The following is a 23,225-nucleotide window of genomic DNA, read 5'->3' as shown; positions in this document are numbered from 1 at the left end:
AACGGAAAGCCCGGATCATTCTCCATTGTTCCAACACCAAGTATGGAGAGAATCTCAAGATAAATGTTTTATAAATGATAAGGGAATATGCCTTAAAATCAAGCATTAAAATTTGGATAATGTAAAACATTAGTGGATGTGAATCTGGTCACTCTGCAATTTGGCATTTTTTTTTTTTGTCACCCACCCCTCCTCCCCAGCCCCTAACTGTGATTTCTATGAATTATTATATAGTTATATAATCTATAATTCTATTATTCTATAAATTATTCTTCTAACACCAACTGTTTCAGTTAAACAAAGGGTTGCTATTAATTCTCAAATAAAGTAACCATTTAGAGCCTTCTGAGTCACTTACATGGAAATAAAATGTAATGCTTTTTTTATTTCCTCTCTTTCCTCTCTCCCTTAGCCACAAATAAGGGTTGTTTGGTTTTACAGTAGATGAATGAAAATTGAACCCTACTAGCAGATGAGACCTGAGTCTGAACAAGGATTAATTTAAATGTAATCCATCTGAAGACTGCATGAGTCCCCTTTAGGAGTGCGGATCTCGTCTAAAGTAAATGCTTAGCTGACTCTGGCCAATGCTTCACAAACGTCTGCCACTGGGAGAGCAGGAAGAAATGCACATCCATCCACCTGAACCTCTTTCGATAATTCTTCTATCCAGGTAAAATCTGATCTAAAGAAAAGAGCAAAACAGCATAAAGAAAGAGGGTGACTTTACTGCCTAAATGTTCTGTACAGAACGACGGCCAGGTATAATGACTTGGTTTCCAGCTCTGGGTATGCTTGTGTGTATAGTTATTTATTTATTTGCCGTGTATATCTACGTTGCCTTTGATCTCAGCTCCCAGAGCTGGCTCCTTTGCAGTCTTCTTCAACCATCATCCACATAATTTCCATCAGTGATGTGACAACACCCTCCTCGGAGCGGTTCTCGAAATGTCTCGCTTATCTCTTCCCCAGAAAATTGGAGCTGTGTTTTGTTAGGTACTTGGAACCCAGCCCTGGAGACTCTGATGAAGGAGGTCTGAGGTGGGAAGTGTAATCTTTTTTAAAAGATCATCAAGTGAATCTGTGGTGCGGCTGGGCTTGGGAACCATTGGATGTAACTCTTGGAATATTCAGAAGTACTATCAAGACAAGAGCATATAATAATAAGAGTAGCAGTTAACATTTACACAGTGCTGTGTGCCAGTCATGATTCTAAGAGCTTTACGTATATTAACTAGTCTATGAGTACTTCATATGTTGACTTCTTTATTAACGAAAGGGTGTTGGTGTAAAAACAAAACAAAAATCTAACTGGGTTAATCCAGTTCTTCCACTGATTTCCTATAACGGGGACATAAAACTTTATCCCTCAAGAGGGCAAAGGAATACAAAAATACAGCTACCTGCCCTATATGTAGTGCCTCACAAGACTTCCATGCAGGCGATACTCTGTGACACAAGTTGTACTAGTCTAAGGGTAAAAAATTATCAATCGTAATAATAATTTCAATTAACAAAAAAGCTTCCTCCTGAGAAGCTCCATATATACGAAGTTCAAGTTCGAAGTTCGATATATACGAAACACACACACTTAAGACAATCTCTCCCCCTGTGGCAGAGAGACTGTCAAAATTCATCAGTCTTTGATGAAGTTAATTTTAGCTCTGCTCTCTTTCCCCAAACTTCTTAAAATAACAGCGAAAAGATTTTTGTAAGAAAGCACAAGGACTAAAACACCAGGAGAGGAGAGAAGAGCGAGGGGAAGAGGGAGGGGGACGAAAAGAGGAGGAGGAGAAGAGGAGCACAAATCAGAAACTTGGAAGCAGATGAACCAATGGTAATTTACTTAGCAGACGCAGGGAAGTAGAATGCTAAGCTCATAGTAAGAAAAGCTGCGAAATAGCCAGATTTCCAGGGCAGGGACCCTCAAAGGCTGGGCAATCGATGGCACTGGTTACATCTGGAAATCTGGACAGCTGAGCCACTGCTCCTCTCCTATCACGGCAGAAGATCAGAAGTTTATGCACCAGAGACAATACAGTGAATTCAGAAAGAACGGAAACCAAAATGGCCAGGTGGAATTAACTTAAAACTTATATATGGAGGAGTAAAAGGATGTGTATGTGGCAACCAGTGAGATTCCCCCCACCCCCACCCCAGCCCATTTCCTCTCGCCGCTCTCCCAGGAGGTTGGCAGCTAGACTTTAAGCCCTCCAGGATGGCTACCTGTCCGTCTCTGCGGAACGTAGCCAAAGACAAAAGACGTCGAGACATTCGTAACAAAGGTATGTATGTCAAGGAAATACCCAGACTTGTCACCCTCGTGGATAAGCCCACCCAGGCATGTGGAACTTCCAGTCAGTACTCCCACAACTCTCAGATATGAGCGGACAAGCAGAGGTCACCAGATGTTTGGGTAAAAAAGAGGAAAGGCAGAGAGTGAAACAAAAAATACCACCCAGCCAAAAACAAACAAAAAACCCTTAAAACGGCCAGAAGAAGGCATCATGGAGAAAAGACAATGTAGGAAAAACTAGTCATCATCATCATCATCATTATTATCCTTCCATAAGTAAGAGAAGATGTTGCGACCCTGAGAGAAGGACAAGAGGTTATAATGAGGAACGTGTCCAGAACAACAACAAAAATCTCCCCATGCACGTTAAAGGTATGACCTCAGGAATAAAAACTCAACAGAAGGGGTGGGAAATAAACGTTAAGGAATCTCCCAAAGAGGAGTTCAAACTACAAGCAGGTGGAAAATAACAAGGGAAGGTAAGAAAATCATAGGACCAACGTCCTAATAATGGGAGTTCCAGGGAAAGAACTGAGAAAACAGGGGAGGAAATTTCCCAGAACTGAAGGAAGGAAGTGTCAGGTCTGCAACGGCCTGAATGGACTAACACAGACCCACGCCAAGGCACATGACCGTGAATTTAGAATGCGGAGGATAAAAATACTCCCGGAGGACAAATAAGCAAACAAAACAAGTTACACACCAAGGATTAAGAGTCAGGAAGGCACGGTCTTTGCAACAGCAGCACTGAAAGACAATACAATGGACCAGTGCCTTCAAAATTCTGGGGGAAACTTATTTCCTGCCTAGAACTGTATCCTTAGGCAACTTATTAAGTCCAACTATCAAATAGGGGGAGAGAGGAAAGATATTTTCTGACGTGCAAGTTTTCAACAATTTTACTTCCCCTCTAGCCCCGCCCCACCCCCTCCCCATCCCTAGGAAGCTATTGAAAACTGTCCTCCATTAAAGCTAGGAAACAAACTAAGACAAGAAAAGGCATGGAATTCAGGAAATGGAATCAAACTCAAAGAGGAGGTGAAGTGAAGAAAGGCCCAGATGGCAGCGGGGCACCACGCGAAAGCCAAGACCAGAGAAGGTGGAAGGTTCTCAGAGACTCTTGCGCCAGGATTTGTTAACACCCACTGCATCTGAGAAAGGTGAATTAGCAATGAGTACATAAAAATTGAGTTATCAGTACATTAAAAATGGAAGTGCATGGTAAAAACACCATAGTTATTAACTCCAGGGAAACCCAGAAGTTACAGTAAAGAAAAGCAATCTTAATAGAGTACGTGAGTCAGATACGATCGCATTTATATAATGACAGCATGGAAACACTAAATATTGACCTGTCTGAAATTATGACTACCTGGATGCTTCTATGGTAGGGCTAGGGGTAGGGGACAAAAGAGATAAAGTGTCATCTTCTACAGTGGGGTAAGAAAGGATAATGTCTAGAACTGAAAGAGAAATAAGTAGCAATGTCAGTGTGTAATTTAATTTTTTATGTTATTTTATTTGAGAGAGAGAGAGAGAAAGCAGGGGAGAGGGACTCAGCATGGAGCCCGACGTGGGGCTCGGTTGTTGGATCGTGACCTGAGCTTAAGTCAAGGGTTAGATGTTCAACTGACTGAGCCACCCAGGCACCCTGAGTGTGTGATTTAAGAAATGGAGGTAAATGACTAAAGAATCAGTTGAAAGACATAAAAGTGATTGCCTCTGGTGGGCAGGAAATCGAGAGTAGGGATGTAGAGTAGGGGGAGGGGGCACAAAAGATTTCGTAATGTACCTTATAAAATTTTTAGCTTCTTTAAACTCTACACGTACAATATGGAATAACCATAGAAAACGCAAAGACGAGAAATGATGGCTCGGAGAAGGGACCAAGGACCACGTGCAGTAGAGGCTAAATTTCCATTCCACACAATTACACAATTCCTCAAGTGATCATGATGTTGCTATACTTCATGGTCTGCTTTTTATAAATTTTTTAAGGTAGAATTGCTGGGTTTGGTTACACACTGGTGTGGGGGGGGGGAGAAAAGTCCCCATTTGTGGGCAAAATATCATAGTTATTAGTCACATCAAAGTCTTAATTAGTAGTAGTTCAATACTTAAAAATATATTTTAAAACTTTTGAGAATAATCCTATGTAGTATTAACATAGCCCCATGCTAAACACATGCCATTGGGGTCCCTAATCCTGTGGAAATGATGTCAAATGAACTGCCTGGGGACCAAGAGACAATTTATTTTTGGTCAGCCTTAATCTTTTAATGAGGGATTCTTGCTGCGTTGAAGGGGAAAGCACGCTGAATGAGGGCTGCACTCCTTGTCAATGTTTTCTTATTGCGGTTTTCTTCAGCAATTAATGTTCCACGCCAGGGTGCTGGGGGTAAAGGAATCTGCTCAAGAATGAAAACTGCAATTTCTCACTGGGTCCTTGAAAGGGAAAGCCTTTTCTCTCTCCTTTTCTTCCTTTTCTTTTCGTTTTTGGTTGGATTTGATTCTGGAGGGACACAACTGCCAATCGTCTATACAAGAACCTTGGCATTTACTCAAAGAAGCAATTTTACAGACCCCTAGTAAAACAAATCACTGTGGACCCTGAGGCTGTTCTCAGCAATGGAAAGCACACTGGCCTAATCCTGGTTCAGCTACCAACTTGCTGTGTGATCCTGAACAAGTGGCCTAACCTCTCTGATCTCACTTTGTGGGTCTACCAAATAAAGAACGAGTCCCAGACACTTCACCGCCCAGAAATCTCTCACAACAGACCACAGCTTCTAACAGAAGGACAATGGAAGCCACACGATGTGATTTGAGATGTGCAGGCCCCACAGTAAAAAGAAGTAAAGGGAAAGGATTTACCTTACTTTTAATTACTTTCTTAATTTGATATATCTAAAATATTATCACTTAAATATGTAACCAATCTAAAAACGTAAGATACTTCACATTTTTCTTTTTAAAAAAATTTTTTTAACGTTTATTTATTTTTGAGACAGAGAGAGACAGAGCATGAACGGGGGAGGGTCAGAGAGAGAGGGAGACACAGAATCTGAAACAGGCTCCAGGCTCTGAGTGGTCAGCACAGAGCCCGACACGGGGCTCGAACTCACGGACCGCGAGATCATGACCTGAGCCGAACTCGGATGCTCAACCGACTGAGCCACCCAGGCGCCCCAACTTCACATTTTTCTACTAAGTTTTTGAAGTCTGGTATGCATTTAGCACTGACAGCATACTTAGGGATTAGCTCTGTTTCAAGTGCTCAGTACGTGGCCAGTGGCTAATCGTACTGGACAACACAGCTACAGGCATTTGGTTTTCGAAAGCTTTTGCTTCCCCACGAGCAGTTACTGGGAACAACCGATTTATCCACATATTGATAATTCCTGCCAAAAGCAGAGGAACCTCATGCTTCCCTAGCTTGATTAACCTGACAGTATTATCCTCAAATATAGAATTACCATAGGGCATCTGGAACACTAGAGTTGGCTCACAGACCCGCCCCCATCTCTTTTTTCAGACACATAGGTGTCTGGGGGCCATAATTGGACTCGATAATACCTTAGGGTCTCTTCCAGCTCTATCATTTGGTAATCTCCGTGTTTGATCACTGGCAACAGTATCAATTATACAGGCACTTCCCAGTGATGTAAAGATTCAGGGTTTCAAAAAGGGAGTGGGTCATGTGCCCAGGAGAGTACTAGAGGGAGCTGGCATCTGCTCTCTTGATGTAAGCCAGTTCCCTCTAAGGTCACAGTGTTCCCGAGAGCTCTCATTAACCCTGAAGGCTGCAAAAAGAGGCAACAGGCATGGACATGTGTGAAAGATTGCTGCAGTTTCACGGTGGAAGACTCTTTAGAAGTCACCCGGTTCAGAACTCTCATGCTTCTCTCTTCTCCAAGAGACTTGCCCATGATCACCTGTCTGCTGAGGGACAGATCTCTTGTCCTGCCTCGTGGTGCCCAGTGCTCTTTCACTCACAACTTAAAATTCCACACACTGAAAACAAAACAAACCACAATAAAGTCTCTCTTCTAGGAACGAACTGAGGGTGCTCAAAAGGCATCGTATTTGCACATTCAAAATGATCAGGAATCCTGTTATTGACCCACAATGAGGGTGTGGGTGTGAAATCTACAAATTCTTGGCTTTTATTTTGGAATCATGTCAATTGCATACGCTCTTTGCAGTTCTGTCATACTTGGAAGTTCGGATAGCTGTCTATAGATACAGGTCTTTAATTAGGAAAAAGTGGGAAAACAAGTTAAGTTGTACTTAATTGATACAGATTTTGTAGGAGAGAAAATATTTCAAAACACAGGATGCAGGCATAAAAAAAATATACAATAAAATGGAGACTTGCTATGAAAGGACCACAAGAGCATCATCCTGTAGTCCCCAAAGGAAGTAAATACTCCATGATGGTCTATGCAGGAGGCCTGGAAGAATCCCAAGGGCGCTGGAAATGTGGGCATCTTTTTAAAAACAAGAGCCCTAGCCCATTCTCTGAATCCCTAGAACAGCTTCCATCTTGTGCCTCCCAATCCTCCCCTCCCTGGATATGTGGTCACTTTTTGTCGCCAATGCCTGAATTATGCAATCAAACCTGCTAAAACGAGTGCCAAAATTAGATGCCAAGCACATACGGCATGCTATTGGCAGAATCCTTCATCTGGTTCTCAAGTTCCCAGCTAACTCCACTGTCCAGAATTACTCAAGAGTTTAAGCTAGAGGATTCTGAAGAGCGTGAGCGACGTGACTAAACAGACGCAAAGACGGACACAAACCAAAGGCAAGGCTGCTCGCTGCATGAGGAGCCACGAAATTGACTCCATGGCTTAGTGAGTTACTTCTACTCTGCAGAGGAAGACCGATGAAGCCCGATGTACCTCATCTTTACAAAAAGGGAGAGGCAGTAAGGAAATGGAATATTATCACTGCCATTGTTCTTACTAATTGTAATGGCGGAGGTGGATTGGTGATAAAGGAGACAGGAGCACTTCATTCCTTAATTGAGTCAACCAATATTTATTGAGCACCTCCTCAGGGAAGGCATGGCTCTAGGGAGCAGGCACACAGCAATGGACAAAACAGAGTGAAATCTCTGTTCTTAAAAACCTTGCATTCTTGTCAGGATAGACAATAAATAAATAAACAAGTAGAACGTCAAATGGTGGTTAAGTTTTATGGAGAAAAAAAAAATGTCATGGAAAGGGTGTGCTGGTGAGGGCATGAGGGCTGCTATGAAGGACTCACATTAAGCAGACATCTGAAGGAGGGGAGGGTGTGGGCCATGGGAATATCTAGAAGAAGAGGATCCCAGACACAGAGAACAGGAAGTGCAAAGGTCCTGAGGTAGGAATATGCGTGGCCTAACCTTCCATCATGGCTCGCCAGACTTACTATTTAACAGGCTCCTAATAGGCCTTTCTGCTTTTAGGCTCCTCCCTCCCTCCTTATACTCTCCCTCCTCTTATCTCTCCAGCAGCCAGGGTGATTCTTTAAAAATCAAAGTCGGACCATGTCAGTCCTCTGCTTAAAATTTTCACTGGCAAATTAAAAGCCAAACTCTTTACAATGGCCTGAAGGGTCTTCCCAAATTCTATTCCCACCCCTCCTTCCAAACCCGAGGGCCCCTCACCTGCCAGACATCATTTCAGACACACCTGCTTCGTCGCTGTGCCTTTTTAATACACCCAACACATTTCCTCCTCAAGGCCTTCACGGCTCTCCGTGCTTGGAATACATTTAACCCAGAGAGCGGCACGGCTTTCTTCCTCACTTCTCTGTTAGCTGCTGCCTCTCAATGATACGGAACGTACGTACCTGGCATACAGCAGGTGCTCTGTACTTTCAGAAAGAATGAATCTGGCCATCTCCTTTCTTCCCAGCTATATACCACAGTGCTGACCAGCACAGGGGAAAATCACACAGACGGACCGACCTGTATACCAACACAGAGGCCCCGTCTCCTGCTGGGAGGCAATGCCAGGTCCCCCAATTTGCCAAGCAACCAATCTCTGGCTTACTCGGCCACTCTCCTGTTGCCTTTTAACTGCTACCTCTTCCATGTGTGGCTTCTCTGTAGGGTGGGGGGGGGGGGGGGGCGGGAATGAATTCCGTGGGGGAATTCTCATTACCTTCCCGCCTGCCCTCATCCAGCTGTATTTCTCTACATGCCTTTCTTCTTGTTTCAGTGGAATGAACCCATCCTCCTATTGAACACGAAGGAACGCCTCCGTTTTTATTTTGTATCTCGTTTTCTCCCATTTCTACAAGACCTAGTTCCCTCAGTCACCCCTTACTTCTCCTCTGTTTTCAGCTCTCAACTCTCACCAGCAATTCTTCGTGGACGAACACCTGCCACTGAACAAACGAAACCCTCCCTTTACCCACGGCTGCCCCTCCCCCACTCCTCTCTGATCTATTCTAATCCACGGTCAGCCAAAGGGACACCTACCATCACTTTTTTCCACGCTTCAATTTACAGCAGTCAGGTCGGCGCTAGCCTCTCCCCACCTCAAAAACTGTTCTGACCGAGTCACTGATGACTTCCTTAGTCCTCATCTTCTCTGACCTCTCACGGTACTTGGTTGTTCAGGATCACTCTCTCCTTCCCGAAATCCGCTTTCTTTGGTCTGTCCAGGATTTCCCTCCTCTTTCTCCCTGTGCTTCTGCACAGGCTCCTCCTTCTCATCTTGATACCCTACATAATGGGCCCTTTACAAAGAGCCATCTTTTCTGCTTCTTGCTCTCAACCTTCTCATCTGATCTGTCGCTAAACCTTGCCTGATGAATCTACTTAATGTCAATTGCGTATTTCCAGTTCACTCCATCCCCACTGCCGCTGCCTTAGTTTAGACTTGTATTTTTTCTCACCTGGACCAGTGCAACAGCTTTTTTACCTCACCTCGTCCTCTGTGTTGCGACCTATGAAAACTTTTAAACGTAAATCTGATCACGTCTCTTTCCTATTTAAATTCCCTTGAGGGGCGCCTGGGTGGCGCAGTCGGTTAAGCGTCTGACTTCAGCCAGGTCACGATCTCGCGGTCCGTGAGTTCGAGCGCCGCGTCAGGCTCTGGGCTGATGGCTCGGAGCCTGGAGCCTGTTTCCGATTCTGTGTCTCCCTCTCTCTCTGCCCCTCCCCCGTTCATGCTCTGTCTCTCTCTGTCCCAAAAATAAAAATAAAAAAAGTTGAAAAAAAAATTAAAAAAAAAAAGAGGGGTGCCTGGGTGGCGCAGTCGGTTAAGCGTCCGACTTCAGCCAGGTCACGATCTCGCGGTCCGTGAGCTCGAGCCCCGCGTCGGGCTCTGGGCTGATGGCTCAGAGCCTGGAGCCTGTTTCCAATTCTGTGTCTCCCTCTCTCTCTGCCCTCCCCCGTTCATGCTCTGTCTCTCTCTGTCCCAAAAATAAATAAACGTTGAAAAAAAATTTTTTTAAATTCCCTTGAGCCACCCTACAAACTTCAGGGTGAAATCTAAACTCATTAGGATGGCATACCCTGAGCCCCTCAAACGCTAGCACCCACTTCCTCCTTCAGCCAGTCACAGACTTGCAGTTATTGGTTTACATATGTGTATACGTCCCAGATTTTTCTTACACACAGAAATCATTGAATTGCATTTCTTGGGTCAACACCCAGAGGCTAACTTATATATAATTGTATACACATACAAACCAAGGTGGCATAGTCTTTTGACCTTACAGTTGCAAGTTACTGTTTGAGAACTTTCTGAAAAGATATTTAGAGAGAAATAGCACATAAGCGAGAAAAGCTATCCTTCTGAACTCGTTACCACGAACATCATGTAATGGGTTGATTCCAAGCATTTCCCAGTGATCCCCCGATCCCTCTGTCTTCCTATTACATCAGTGAACGTTCCACAGAGTCCACTTTAAAATGAAAAATAAAATACACAACCCATTGTCATAAGTGTTCACCGGAAGAAAACATCCGAATATACACATATACATACGGTTATGGTAAAAGAAGAAAAGATGCTCTCTCTCACCCAGTAGATTTCAGATACATTTTAGCTGTGTGGCCAGGTTTAAAAACTCCTCCCTGGCAAACCTACAACTCTCCTTTTTCTCTTTGAAAAGCACGGAGAGTATATAAATTGATTAACCATCTGTTTACTGCCACAGATCCAAGAAGACCTTTTCCAAAAGCCTAACTGTAAGGTTTTAGGTTCATCACGAGCAGACAAGCAAAGTGAAAGAGGGTAGTTAGTAAAGATTTGCTAGGAGAGCCAAGGAGTGCATCTTTGACTTCAGCAAATAATCCGACAGTTTGCATTTTCTTACGGGTTAAAGTGAAATGTAGTACCATTGTGCACATTTGCAAAAATGATGATGTGTCACTTCTGGTATATCTAATGCATGGCACACAAAAAGAGATTTATATGTCATAAAACACTACATAACCACAACATACTTATAAATTACAAAGATCAGTCTGTACCTACCTGGAAGACACTCTCGAGTAGTGCGCCACAGGGCTTCTTCACTGATCCTGTCCCAGTCAATCCTGTCCTTCCAAATAATTAACACAAAGGCCTATAGGGACTTCTCATCTAAGCTGTTTGACATACAGTAGAAGAGATTCTCAAGAGGGATGAACATAAGATCCAAATTGCCTCAGCCAGCTTAAATGAAATTTAATAGGATTAAATGTAAAGGCACACATTTAGCTTAAAAAAAAATCCACTGAAGCATAAGGGAGGAGAATTCTGACTTTGGCTACAGTCCGAGTAATAATGGTCAACCTGAGTACGACATCGATACTAAAATGCTATCACCTTATGTCACACTGATGAAGTGCCTACTGATTTAGTCAACAATTCGTTTACACCTAATGGACGTCTACTCCCATTCCCCTCAGCCCAGTTGGTGTGCAAATCACATTTTCTAAATTTTTTTTTAGTGTTTTTTATTTTTGAGACAGAGAGACAGAGCATGAGTGGGGAGGGGCGGAGAGAGAGAGAGAGAGAGAGAGAGAGAGAGACAGAATCTGAAGCAGGCTCCAGTCTCTGAGCTGTCAGCACAAAGCCTGAAGCGGGGCTCGAACTCACAAACCATGACATCAAGACCTGAGCTGAAGTTGGATGCTTAACCAACTGAGCCACCGAGGAGGAGCCCCAACCACATTTTCACACAAATGTTAATAAAACTGGAAGAACAGGGACAGAAGGGCACTCAGGAGGAAGACCAGAATGGTAAATTATCCAGGAGGATTCGTCTCAGGTGAGCAGAGGCCCAACATGGAAACAAGACTGAAGGGACAAGATAATCATCTTTAAATGTACGACTAATAACAAAAATGACAGTCAGCATTGATTAAGGAACTATACTACTGGCCAGGCATATCGTAACGTATTCTCCATTATATCTTAATCCCTGCCAAGGAGCTGTTATTTCTCATCTTACCAATGAGGAAAAGCAGTTCAAAAAAGATGATACAGTGATTCTAAAATTCGACCAGGTGGTAATGGCAAAGGTGGGAGTCAAATCCATACCTGACTCCAAAGTTTAGTTTGTCTCTAGAATTAATGCAGAAGGAACATGTCCCGTTTGGTCCCGCGTGACAAAACTAGAACCAAAGGGCAAAGTGACAATGAAGTGAATTTCAGAGAAGTCTTATCCTATCCAGACACATCCAAAAATGGGATGGAAGAGGGGGCAGTGACATGCTCCTCACTGACCATATCCAAGCAGAAGGTCAACGTCCTGCTGTATCTGGGATGCCGCTGAGACATTCATGACGTGGGTGACAAGTCAAAAAATATCATCTCTGAGGGCCTTTACAGCTCTTAGACTCATCGATATGTATCACATATTATTAAAAGCAATTTTTTAAAAAGGAAATAAAATACTTCCCAAGAGCTGGATGCTGCCCATGTTAGAAAGCTGGTCCCATAGTTTTCTTGGAGTAGGGCTTAGCTACTGTTTCACTGCACAGGCAGGCTTCTCAGCATGCTAACAGAATTTAGAAACAACAACAAAAAAAATTCATTGCACACAACTCGCTAAAGCCTCATACGTGAACGAGGAACAAAGATGACAAGGAAAACAAGCCACTGCCATTCTGTGTGCTGACCTGGGCAACGCAAACGTGGAACCACTTAACTTTGCCACGAATAAAGCAGGACACGAAAACAAGGTGAAACACGGTGCGGTGCAATAGCTTACCATCTGATGCTAGACTTCCAGATTTTTTTCTGCTCAGTATCCCCATACCCCTTCTGCTGGGGGAATCCCAGGATTGGCAGGCTTTCTCACCTGTTCTCTGGATCAGAAGCCGGGCCCATCAGATGCACCTGTCCCAGTTTTTGAATCTTAAGGGAGTGACCACTTCCCCAGGGATGTTGGGGTGCTATTCATGGCAGGGGCATCAGCTTCATAAGTTGTGTGTCCACTGGCAGCCACACAGCGGAGGCATTCAGGGAGCACTGTCCCTGTGGTAGGACCTTGGCTGAGCTCTGGCCCCTGAGAAAGCCTTGAGGTCCGCTTTTATTTGTTTTTTGATGTTTATTTGAGAGAGAGAGAGAGAGAGAGAGAGAGAGAGAGAGAGAGAGAGAATATGCGTGCGTGAGCAGGGGAGCGGCAGAGACAGAGGGAGAGAGAGATTCCCAAGCCCACTCCATGCTATCAGCACAGAGCCCGACACAGGGCTCCATCCCAGGAACCGTGAGATCGTGACCTGAGCCAAAATCAAGAGTCGGACACTTCCGCTTAACTCACGCTTCACGCCTGAGCCACCCAGGTGCCCCTGCTTTTTTTTTTCTTAATTGAGCCCCTGAATTACCTAATATCTTTCCAATGAGACCTTTTTCTAAGTTATACATAACTTACATATGTGTGTATACATATACATACATAACTAAGTTATATATAATATATACATTATGCTATAAATAACTTGTTACTTGCACATATGAATTGACACACTTCTAACAGTGTTCCATCACAGAATGAGTCTGCTTAATATCTGCTCTTGTCCTGATGTAGTAAAAAGGATACTGACCCTAAAAACTACTTCCAACATAAACCCACGATTTTTCTAAAATGCTGGCACCCCAGCCATTGAGATAATCTCAACTTAAAAAAAGTCAGCTACATCTATTAGAGAAGATAACAATTGTGCTTCTATTAATCAGCGATGTGATAAATTATGACTCACAGACTGGTTCATTCATTCGGCACATATTGAAAGCCTCCTCTGTGCTAGGAAGAGAAAAAGAAGAATGAGTCCTAATTAACCCTATTGTTTTTTGGCATCCGTGTAACAGAAAGCAGGGAAGGCTAAAGGTAGCACATTTGTAATGCTATAGTCACAGAAGAAAAAAATTACGTGCACAACCTTTTTAAAAGTCATGTCATTTATTTGATGTTGCATAATACTTTACTTCAGACAGACTTGACCCACTCATTTAATTACACGGCACACTAGACAAACACAGAAGGGAGTCGCTGGGCACTTCTCAGCGAGTTTCTTTACACTTTTTACCTCCACAAAGGATTCTCATAATGTACGCAATTGTAACAGCAGCAATCGCTCTACCGACCAATTTTTGAGTAAAAGCCTGGCTGTCCGGAAAACCTCAGAAACGAACGATTCTGAAGATCCAAGATTTCAGGGTATCGTACTGAGCACCAGAGGTTATTTCAGTGATTATTTTAACAACTCAGGGGAACTTTTTCTACATTACATTATATATTTGCCTTCTGGCAGAAAAGAAAAAAAAATAGTAGGCAGCGAAATGGTTGCATCACTTGAACTATGCCATTTCTAGCCTAGAAATGTTTCTGTCTTGATTCCCTAGGTAGAAAAGTAAGTGGGTCTTAGCGTGGAGGTTATTTTTAGCACCTGACTTCTTTTTTGAGAAATTCGTTCTTTTCTTGATGGGAATGATTACCAAGACAGGCTTTCAACTACAGTTTTAGATCAAAAATGAGCACATCACAGGAAAAAGTTAGAGGAATTTCAAGTTTTTAAGAAGGGAACTCAGCAAATTTGGTAGCAAGTTCTGAGGGAGGGCTTGCGTGCTAAGTTCCTGCCAAATATATTTGGTGCAGTGATTCTCCAAGAACCGTAAAAAGGACAAGCTATAAAATAGCAAATCAGTTCTCAAATGATGGGAGGTTGAGTTTTAAAGGAGGTCTTATTCTAGGAAGCACGCACACATAAACACAGGTGGCGGTGTGCATGCATACAGAAGCTACTAGGTCCAAGTTTCGTGTTTGCTCGAAAACCTAACCTGTGAGAATACACGGCAAAGTATCGAATCTAGTTCTGAATTCTTCAGGGTCCAGACGTAGGAAGAACAACAGCCATCCTAACATCTGCTTCCAAAATGAATCTGATTTTGGTTGTTTGGAGGAAAAAAACCCCGCCAGCCCAAGTCTGACAGTGTGACAACGTTCGAGAAGCTACAATAAGGGGACAGTCTCAGGGCTGGAGTACTTGAAAAGTCAGTTATACAAAAGAATGACAGACATGTCTGAATCCCTGACACCTTTTACCTGAGATTACCCACACCCAGGGCTCTGACCTCAGAGAAAGAACTCGGCTTTCATAACCACACAGCTGAAGCCCAGGATCCACAACTGGGCTAGTTTAATGGCGTCTGAAAGAAGAGTGGTGTTTAGAAAGGAAAAATAAGAACTCTTTGACCCGTCAGGGAAGTTCCTTTTCTACTCTTCCAACCGGGCAAACGATTCCAGGCAGAGTTCAGAGGGATTTGCATCCACAAGAAGAAGGCAGCCGATGGACACACAGGTTTCACTCGGTGCCTCAGCCTGGTCCTGGTCAATTTGGCACACATCCACATCGTGAGTCTGGCGCTGTGCTGGGGCCCAGAAAACTGACTCTGCGTTAGAGCTTATGAGGAGTACTAATGAGACTTCATCGTCTAGGGAGGGGAAAAAAAAAGTTTCTTCTGGGGAAACCCCTCCTCGAGTGACTTATAGCAGATAAGGTCACACTAAAACCAGCTGTATCCTGGGGCGCCTGGGTGGCTCAGTCGGTTAAGCGTCCGACTCTTGATCTCAGCTCAGGTCATGCTCTCACGGTTGGTGGGATCGAGCCCCGCATCAGGGCGGTGCTTGGGATTTTCTGTCTCCTTCTGTCTCTGCCCCTCCCCTACTCACACTGTCTCCTTCTCTAAATAAATAAATAAGCTTAAAAAAAACAAAAACAACAGGTGTATGCCAGGCCTGGCTGTGTAAACAGGCACCGGGGGCGGCCCAGGAAGACAGCATCATTTACTAAGTACCTGCCGTGTGCCACATGCTCTAATAGGCACTTCATAAGCAACAACTCATGCAACACAACAGCGTACTATAGGTACTGGGAGCCTCCTTTCAGGCATGAGAAAAATGAGACTTTGTGACGTTCAGGCACATAGGGCATTTTTGACAATCAGCACAGCCTGCCTTGAGAACAGAAGTTTCAGTCTAGTTAGATGAGATTCACCCACTCATCGATACTTCAGAGCCCTCTATGGTCAGCTCAACCCTGTGCTGCATTCTGGGGGAACGCAGTAGTGATCTAGATGGCATGGTCCCAGCCCTCTACAGCGTGTGGTTTAGGCTTAAGGACAGGGTGGGAACCCCTGTTGTAAAAAGGGAAGTAGAGAGCCTGTTGGAGGTACACTGGGGGCGCTGGTGAGTCCTCAGGCATAAGTGACTTCGGCAGAGGTCTAAAGGATGAGTTGGAATTATATTGAATTTATCTTGCTGAATGAGGGGGGTGGGGGGCGGTACGGGGGGAAGGGCTCAGCCTAGAGAAGAGTGTTGCAGCCAGAAGGAAGAGAGAGAAGGTGATCTGTACAGGAAACTGAAAAAGGCCCCGTACGGCTGGAAAGCAGAGAGCAAGGAGGTGAGTATACAAAATAAAGCTGCAGAGGTGAGGGGGACCCGGGGTGTGCGGGACCCTGCAGGCTGCTGCATTTGTCCTAGGTGCAGTGGGAAGGTCCTGAGGGGTTTTAAGGGTAGGGGGAAGGGGACAATGGAAAGCACTTGAATTAAATAACATTCTTTAATGCTAGTTCTTTGCTTGCAGTTTAACACAATGAATCTAGGTGCAAAGTGGCCAGCTGGGGACGGATGTGATCATGATTTCGTTAAGACAAAAATAATCCTAGACAATGTTAGAAAAAAATTACAGTAGAGAAAGAGGAAAAAAAAACAACCCTCTACCCGTAGTCCTTTCACCTAGAGATAACCACAAGAACTATTTTCCTGCATTTCCTTCTGGTCTATTTTAATGGATTTTTTTAAATGGGATTATTTTGAGGACAGAGGTGTGTATCCTGCCTTTGCAATTATATGAGATGAACATTTCAAAAACGTGATTTTTAACTGCCGCATAATATTCTGGTGTAATGACCTTCCCTAATTCATTGAACTGATGTCTTGTTGGCCGTACATCCGTGTGTAAGAACCACTGTCGGCATCTGAGACTGTTTCCTAGTGATGGATTTTTAGAGAAGAGGTTACTGAGCTGAGGAGTTAAACTGTTTTAAGGATCTTAACCCACATTTACCAAAGGGTATGCTCAGCAGATTGCGTTTTTGTTCTCGGGTCGCTGTTGGTGGTGGGTTTTTTTTTTTTTAACATTTATTTATTTTTGAGAGAGCGAGACAGAGCATGAGTGGGGGAGGGGCAAAGAGGGGGGGGCATACAGAATCCAAAGAAGGCTCCAGACTCTGAGCTGTCAGCACAGAGCCCGACGCGGGGCTCGAACTCACAAACCGCAAGATCGTGACCTGAGCCGAAATTGGACGCTCAACTGCCCGAGCCACCCAGGTGCCCCTGTTGGTGTTTTTTCATGTCACTTACACATACATGCCTCTTGCGTGAGCTGCTGTTGCAAATCTGTTATGCCTACCTGTGCCAAGCATGAATACATGGGCCCGGCTCCCCCCCACCAACTAGTCTGAGTTGAGAATTAGCATTAAAAAAAAAATCTGCCAGCTAAAAAACCAAAATCTTGTATGTTATCATTTCAAGTACATACTTCCAGTATTTGTTCTTTGGTGAGTTAATTTCAATGCTCAGTCTAAAGGAGAAGTCAGGTCCCCACCCTGGGATTCTGTAGTGCTGCTATGACATAAGGGCTTTGTCCTGACCTGTTTGTCTTCACCTCACTGGAGATTTACCTCAGTACCTGAAATCAATTTCCATCACCCCATAGCTTCCTGCACGTGGTCCTGAGCTCCTTCTTCCACGGGACTATGAGCTCCTAGGCTGAGCCTTGACGGTTCCATCACTGGTAGACTGGCTTCCAAACCCAGGGCTGGTAATAACCATCATCTCTGGGCATCACCATCAAGCATGGTTAGTGGGCGTGGGGCCTGATGCTGTGGCAGATGCAGAAGAAAGTGCATTAAACAGCTCCCTAGAACTCCAGAAACATTAGTAGAAGATAGATCATACTGGCTTGGACAGACCTGAAGAACTACAGGAAATAAAAACAGATCAGCACAAGGAAGCAATCAGTAACACGCTGATGTGCACACAGAAAACATAATGCTTGGTGCAGGGAACTCTGGCTGCCCCACTAACTGTTCACAAACCATTGCTTGGGTGCTCCGCCTGCCTGGCTTATCAGGTTCCTCTGTCCTTTTCAGTGGCTCCCACAATAGGGATATTTATAAATGTGGAAAGACTCAACTCAGGGAGTGACCTGAGCACAGACTCAGAAGTAGGGCAGTGACCGTGTCTTCTGTACATATTTTGATGGGGTGGGTAGAGACCCCTCTGGAGTGTAAATTCTACAAATTAACAGGACAACATGTCTGCTCCTGTTCACTGAAGTTTCCACATCGTCTAGCATCCACCTGGCACATGATGGCTGCTCAGTTCATATTTGCTGGAAAAGCGAACACAAACTCACATAAATACATTTTAGTAAGTCATAAAGAGGAGTATCCGTATTTTATTCGACGTGTAACTCCAGCACTCATCACAGGGCCTGCCACAAAATAAGTCTGGCAATTGCTTGTTGTGACTGGCTAAGTTTTCTTCCACAATGAACTTTCCAGGATTAGAACCTGGAGTCTCCCAGTGAAGGAGACTGCCCCCCACTATCAGCCTCCCTGCCTTGGCCAGGACCTTTGTAGCCACCATCCACAGTTCAGAGTCCCAAGTTTACGGTCCCGGGAATCAGCTTTACCCTTCTGGACCCCCACGTTTTCCTGTACTCTCAATCATTAACAGCCACATTCTCAAATCATAGATTTGACTGGAGAAAACAAACTGCCCTCTGCTACAAGATGTCATGCAAGGTTGAGACTGCGCCTGGATAGGAATTAAAGATACAGCACGCAGCGAAGGCATCTAGCCATGCCCAAATCTGCAGACGTCATGTTTTTATACACACAGTTCCTGATGAGACACTCCGTTGCGACCCATTCAGAGGAAGAGGGATGGATAATTCCCTAGCCTGCCCCCGTGGGGCCACAGTCCTCTCCCGCATCATTCAGAATTCCTGGGGCCTGGCTAAAACAGCACTCTCCCTCATTCAGAGGCTAGCTAACAAGTTACCAGTTGTTCATTTTCTCCCAAGTTCCTTCAAGAGGCAGGGCAGTGGTTATGATGCGCTCCTTCTTGCTGAACCACAGTTGGAATCTCCGTGCATTTTGCCAGATTAATTATTAGGCTAGAAAGGTGGTTAGTAGAAACAGGTCTATCTGTACTATATTTCAGACAGAATATGAGTTATATATGGGTTTTTATGAGCTAAGGGGACAGCTGAACACCATTGGTTTACATTTAACTCTTTATACAATTTTTTTTTTAATGTTTATTTATTCTTGGAAGTGAGAGAGAGAGGGGCGCCCGGGTGGCTCAGTCGGTTAAGCGTCCGACTTCGGCTCAGGTCATGATCTCACGGTCCGGGAGTTCGAGCCCCGCGTAGGGCTCTGTGCTGACAGCTCAGAGCCTGGAGCCTGTTGCAGATTCTGTGTCTCCCTCTCTCTGACCCTCCCCTGTTCATACTCTGTCTCTCTCTGTCTCAAAAATAAAAAAAAAATAAAACATTAAAAAAAAAAAAGAAAGAGAGAGAGATTGAGAGAGAGAGGGCAGAAAGAGAGAGAGAGAGGCAAACAGAGTCTGAAGCAGGCTCCAGGCTCTGAGCTGTCAGCACAGAGTGCAACGCAGGGCTCAAACTCGTGAACCACGAGATCATGACCTGAGCCGAAGTTGGACGCTTAACCGACTGAGCCACCCAAGCGCCCCTGTTTACATTTAATTCTTTACCACTAGGGGGAAAAATGTGCTCCAGGGATAAATGTGATTTGGGGACACACATTCTAAGGTACAGAATGACCCTGCCATTTCACATGCCTGCAGGGCCTGGAGCAAGCAGATGGACAGGGCACTGCAGTGATACGAAGGAGAGTCCACAAGCTGGCCCAAGCCTAGTGCCTGACCTTTGGAGGTCTGTCTGCACAAGGCCCCATGCCCCGTTTGTAAACTCTCTTAGGTGGTTAAGACGTGGGTTGTTGATGGAGTTCCCCAGGCAGTGGGGCCACAATGCAGGACAAGATGAAAGCCGGGCATTCTGCTGCCAGGAGGAACATCTCTCAACCCTGGACACGAAACTGCCCTGAAGCTTCCCACCCTCCTTCCTCATTCAACTCCCTCTTCCACTAAAAGCAAAAGCAAAACAAACAAAACACCTCTCCTTTCTGAGATCTCTGAGATCGGCCAACTTCTCCATCGGCCTTGCGGCTGGGGTCCTGCCCCAACAGTCCCTTGCCCTCAGCTGTCTGGGCTCCAGGTCTGCCCTCCTTCCCATGACACACCGTGTGTCCCCGTTCTCCCCACGCTATCTCGTTTCTCTGAGGCTGCACCAGCAGCCTTGGTCACCCAAGGGCACGGCAGCACGTAGGCCATGTTCCCTCTCCCCGACTTTCAGGTCAAAGGCATCCGGCTGCACCCCCAGCAACAGTAGTGTCTGCAACGGAAGCCACGGGGTGGGTTCCCTTCCCACTCCTGGGACTCGGATCGGTGTTTTGTTTCTCCCCCCCCCCCCCAGTTTATTCATTTGTTTGTGTTTTGAAGGGAATGAAGTATGCTCTCCTTATAAATATGCTCTGTTTTCCTCAAATGCCCTCCTTCTTCTCCTAAAACCTTATTTCTGAAAGTGCTACAAGCCAGAGCATGAGAAAAGTTGCTTTGGATACCAGCTCAGTGGGACTGAGCCTTGTCTAGTCTCCTTTCAAAGCGTTCAGGGTGATCAATTATCTCTTCGTTACAAGCCGAATGAAAATTTAAACCAGCAGATAACAACAAAACAATGTCTATTTACATTTGAACTCAGACAATGCTAATGTTCTAGAACCAAAACTGCACAGTCAGGAAACCAAGCTCTAAAATTCTAGCTCACCGTCCTGTCCATGTTGATATAACTTCAAGAACGTTTCCATTTTCAACTGAAACAGTCCCAACACTGTTGATTCTCAGGCAAAGAATCTTTATTAAAAAACTAAAAAAAAAAAAAAAAAAAGATATATACTGCTCTTTTAACTTTTGCTGAGCTAAACAAAAATTCTTTTTAGGTCAACAAAGTAAATTTAAGACCTAGAAATGACAAGGGCACCTGGGTGGCTCAGTAGGTTAAGCATCCAACTGCAGCTCAGGTCATAATCCCATCATCCGTGGGTTCGAGCCCCACATCGGGCTCTGTGATGACAGCTCAGAGCCTGGAGCCTGCTTCGGATTCTGTGTCTCCCTCTCTCTCTCTGCCCCTCCCCTGCTGTGCTCTCTCTCTCTCTCTCTTTCTCTCTCTCTCAAAAAATGAATAAACATTTAAAAAATTTTTTAAAAAAGACCTAGAAATGACAAAGGAAATAAGATCAAGACTTTTCATACTTAAATCATGATCAGAAACCTTAAAACCAGTCTTAGAAGTGGCATTATGATATGGGCAATCTAAAGATCTTCCAACATTATGATCCAAAAATCTTTAGACTTTCATTGGTTAGAGATAGACCACAGAGAATTGCAAGAGAAGCTTAGCACTACCGTTATTTTTCCTTTTTTATTTACATTTATTTATTTTGAGAGAGACTGTGCACGCGCACGAGTATGAGTGGGGGAGGGCAGAGAGAGAGGGAGAGGGAGAGAATCCCAAGCAGGCTCTGTTGCTGTCAGTTCAGAGCCCAACTTGGGGCTCGATCCACAAGATCATGACCTGAGCCAAGATCAAGAATCAGATGCTTAACCGACTGAGCCACCCAGGCACCTTGGTTGTCCTTTATCATCTTGCAAAGTATAGTAAAGAAATGTTCTAACCAGGTGGTAGAAAGAAGCTGCTGGTTTGCTTTAGTCAATATCAAGTTCATAGTTGCCTTTTATACGAAATACGCAATCAGTTACTTCCTTGATGCACAGTGGGTTTAACTCCCCCACAACCCTAGGAATAAATTCCTTAGAAAAGAAACTTCCCTTTTGGGGGAAAGACTAGTCCCCTTTAAATGTATACAACAGAAACCATTACCCAAACCACCCATCACCAACAGTCCGAGGTCTCAGCCACAAAGAATCTCACTTCAGAGTGTACCTAAGCCCCGCCACGGGCACAGATGTGACCATGGAAAGCTGTCTTCTCTACTCTGACACCTTTGATCGTTGAGTCATAAGATTCCCCAGGGAAGAGGCTCATGAAATTACCAAATTACATAATTGTTCCCCTGAATTCACAAATGTTCTCTTGTGGTTTAAGATAAACGAGTGCTGATTCTCCGAATTAATAACCTTTTGTAACCAACACTCCAGAAAATGAACTCTTCTGCTGGCTATGCAGCCTCCAGATTTTGGTCGTTAAGTTCAGAGATTAATCTTTAATAGAGAGGACTCCTACCTTCTACCTTTTAGGTGTCTGAACGTTTGCATCCACACGATCGCAACAGGATCATACCTTTGATGGGGATGGGGATGGCAGACTGTCCTCTATTTAACTGGCTACTATTTTTACCGCCAATGAATCACACCAGGGGCTTTCCATATAACTGGATGATTGACTATCATAACTGGTGAGAATCTAAGAATGTGGAAAGTAAGGACCTTCAAGACAGTACAAAAGCTGGGTCTGAAGGCCAGGTTTCCCGACTCCAAGTCTCATTCTTGTTCCACTCCAATACAGTTCTTTGCTACCAACGCCTATTTAAACCTGGTATGAGTTCAGTTGAAATTCAAGAGCACATTGCACATCCTCTGAAGAGTCTTGGTTGACAGAGGAACCCAGGGGGTTAAACAGGACGTGTCATTGGTTGTATGAACAGAAACTTCATGACCAGAACTTTACAAGAAAGGGGAGCGTACATCCATATTCCCTCATTTCTGCTCCCCTATTTGTTGTTAAGAATCCACTTTCTCATGGGAACCTAAAGCCTGGAGCGTAAAGCTGTCACTGGCACCATGTTGATCTGTTACCATGGAGATCACTCTGGTAACATAAAACCCTGCTACCAGTCCAGACACACAAGTATCTCATTCTGACTCCCAGAGGGATTGCTCTGCACCCTACTCCCACCAGTTTAAAGTTCGTCTCTGCTAGGATTGACCTCTAAAGTGTTTGGAGACTGACTTTGGAATGTCATTAAAAATCTAAACACTCATTGACCAGGAAGGAGGTAAGGAAGCAGTATCTCAAGATTTTAGAGCCACGAAGTTCACATGTAGCGACTGCTCCCTATGTTACAGTTAGGGACTCTGTTACTACCTTATTTGACAAAGAACCAAAAGGAAAACGTGAGGAGTATCCAGCTCATTACTCAAATTGTGAAGTGTGAAAGCATTGGTTGGGGTCGATCCCTACAAAGCCTTGCCACATTTTCAGAAACTAGAGTTCCTATAGGTGGCGGGTCAAATCAGTCTCTAACGGCAGAGACAAACAGACTTG

The 23,225-nt window shown here is 44.4% G+C and overlaps 1 protein-coding gene and 1 long non-coding RNA gene across 6 annotated transcripts in view; both read right to left on the bottom strand.

The window, feature by feature from the left end:
* Positions 1–23,225, bottom strand: part of ETV6 (ETS variant transcription factor 6) — a 315,993-nt gene that overhangs the window by 113,583 nt on the left and 179,185 nt on the right. The window lies entirely within an intron of this gene.
* On the bottom strand, positions 793–22,313 carry LOC109501456. The gene is made up of 2 exons (XR_002159515.2): positions 22,185–22,313; positions 793–1,139 (listed from the first exon to the last, which is right to left on the bottom strand). It is a non-coding gene; the product is annotated as an uncharacterized LOC109501456 (long non-coding RNA).

The sequence above is a fragment of the Felis catus genome, chromosome B4 (assembly GCF_018350175.1).
Source record: "Felis catus isolate Fca126 chromosome B4, F.catus_Fca126_mat1.0, whole genome shotgun sequence".
In the NCBI taxonomy this organism is placed as follows: domain Eukaryota; kingdom Metazoa; phylum Chordata; class Mammalia; order Carnivora; family Felidae; genus Felis; species Felis catus.
The sequence above is the reverse complement of the archived record's forward strand: the minus strand, read 5'-3'. Positions and strand labels throughout refer to the sequence as shown.